The sequence below is a fragment of the Cebus imitator genome, unplaced genomic scaffold, assembly GCF_001604975.1.
Source record: "Cebus imitator isolate Cc_AM_T3 unplaced genomic scaffold, Cebus_imitator-1.0 Scaffold199, whole genome shotgun sequence".
Taxonomy (NCBI): Eukaryota; Metazoa; Chordata; class Mammalia; order Primates; family Cebidae; genus Cebus; species Cebus imitator.
In genome coordinates, this window is record NW_016107514.1 from 369576 (window position 1) to 372178 (window position 2603).

Consider the following 2603-nt stretch of genomic DNA (forward strand, 5'->3'; position numbering starts at 1 on the left):
ATACAAAGATCCTTTTAAAATTGTAGAGGAGGATGGGCCTAAACATTTTCTAGCAATCTGAGACTGGTAAATAAAAAGTAGTGTTATAGTACATTTATGCTAGTTAAAGAGATGTCCAATGGTAGTGTTTCTTTAGCTTACTGGAGTCTCTTTATTGCTTTATTTAGTGGATGTAAACAGTTTCAAGAGAGAAGAGGCTTTCTGGTTTTTTTTTCTCACCACTATTGTGGAAGATCTGAATATACCCTCCTGAAATATGAAGGATTGTTGAGCTGAAGACAATAAGAAGCAGATACAGGAATGCTCTCAGCCCCCACCGTTTGCCTAAAATTAAGACTCAGATTTAGAGAGACAATAGGTATCTACTCCCCAGTCACCTGCCAAACCAAGACCAGAAAGAACAAAGATTAACCATTAATGACAACTTTAGACCCTTCTAGGCCTGGAGATAATACCAGAGGAATCTACATTAATAAGTTTTACTAACTAACTTTTGCCTGCTAGATTACTTGCCTTCCCACAAGTTGTTCACATAGACACTCAAAGCCCTTTTCGTTTTTCTTGTCACTTCTCTAAAGTACTGTCCTTTGTCAAAGATGATGTATAAGCTGGAATTCAAAGTCACTCTTTTGAGAACCACTCATTCTCTGGATGATATACACACACGCGCGCGCGTGCGCACACACACGTATATATTATACATGCTAATAAACTTCTGTTTCTCTCTCATTAATCTGTCTTTTGTATCAGGGGTTTATTCCAATTAAGAATCTATGGATGTTATTATCAACAAATATTTGTTGAAAGGATGAATTCGAAACTTCGGTAATTCCCTATAATCCTGTTTTCCCTATAAGAACTTTATTTCTCCCCCAACCCCCACATATTTCTTGGGAAGAACAAATGAGGCCATGTATTTAAAGCACCTAGCAGGCCTAGCTTTAACATTTATGGGAGCTGAAAGTAGTAACAGAGTGGAAACAGAGCCTCCCCCATGCTCACCCATAGACCTTCCCTTCTATCTTCACCTGTGTCTTTGTTCTGCATCATTGGGAGCCTCAGATCTGTGTACAGACATCATACTCAAAAAGCTCATCTGACCTCACCCTGAACCCATAGCTCAGGCACCCTTAAGAAGCAAGACCTTAGGCAGAAGTCCACACAAGCCCTGAATGCAGGTTTGGGGAACGTTTGTGCAGAGGATTCTTGCATCCTGTTACTTGGAACATGAGAGTGTGGTATAGACTCCAGATATTCATGAGCTGGGCACCATGAATTCCTCATCCTAGGTAAATAGTGTGCACAGGGTCAGGTCAAAAGCTTTATTCTTCAGCTCAGTGGTAGTGCTTGGTGCTTAGAACATGCTTGGTATATTAAATGTTATATCAGTGGAGAGAAAAAAAGAATGTGGCTCCTGAGTCAGCAAGACCTGACTCCAATCAGACTGAATATGTCAACGGCTGTAAAATAAAAAGGTATTGATGAAGAATTTACCAATAGGAGCAACAGTTCTCCTAAACATCAAGAGGTGTTAAAAGCGTAAGAAACAAGGCATCAAAAGGAAGAATTTGACAGACAGAGCAATAGTAGCCACTGTCCTCGGATCTACTTGGGACATTGGACTGAAGACAATTTCCCTTCCTTTGAGGGCATCACCCCATACATAAATTGTCCTCCCTGACTCTCTTAGTTCAACCATTAGGTCAGTTTTCTGTTTTTATATAATAACATTTGAATCTTTTTTTTAAAAAAAAGTAAGACTTTTCACAAACACCTATAGTCTTGTATTGTTTTATTTGTTTCTCTCAGTAATATAATACTTACTGTGTTAAGTACTATGAATGCAAACCTGATTAAGACATAATCATTAGTCCTCAAGGTGCATAGAGTCAAAGAAAGGAGCTGAATATGTGAGCAAATAATTATAGTGCAATCTGATAAGCGCTAGCTGTGGGTAAATGCTGTGGAGCACTGAGGAGGTTTAAAAACTGAGTCTAGTTTAGTTAAGATCTGAAAACAAACAAGAGAATATTGCCAGAAGTACAACTTTACTGGTGCATGAACGCAAGGGTTCCTTGAGCAATCTTTCTAACTCATATACACCTCCCACTGGGACCATTTGGGATTATCCCTAGAAGAGAAAAAACAGAACAAACAAGAAGGAGAATAGAAAGATACCCCAAATTCATTGACCACACAGGGACTAAGAAATGAGAAGGGAAAGGAAGAAATTGAAAATAGAGTGTAAACTATTGTGGGTGCATACTGATGGCAACTGGTTAAGAATGACGGAGAGTGTTTTCTAATTACCAAGCTGGATTTTGTCCTTCATTTTGTGATCACCTTCCCTGTTGATTGCTAATGACTTAATCCAAGTATCTTAAAAAAATCACAAACATAATTTTTTTGGTTTTTCTTTTTTTGTTTTTGAGAGGGAAGTCTTGCTCTGTTGCCCAGGCTGTAGTGCAGTGGCGCAACCTTAGTTCACTACAACCTCTGCTTCCCAAGTTCAAGTGATTCTCCTTCCTCAGCCTCCTGAGTAACTGGAATTATAAGTGCGTGCCACCACACCCGGCTAATTTTTTGTATTTTTAGTAGAGATA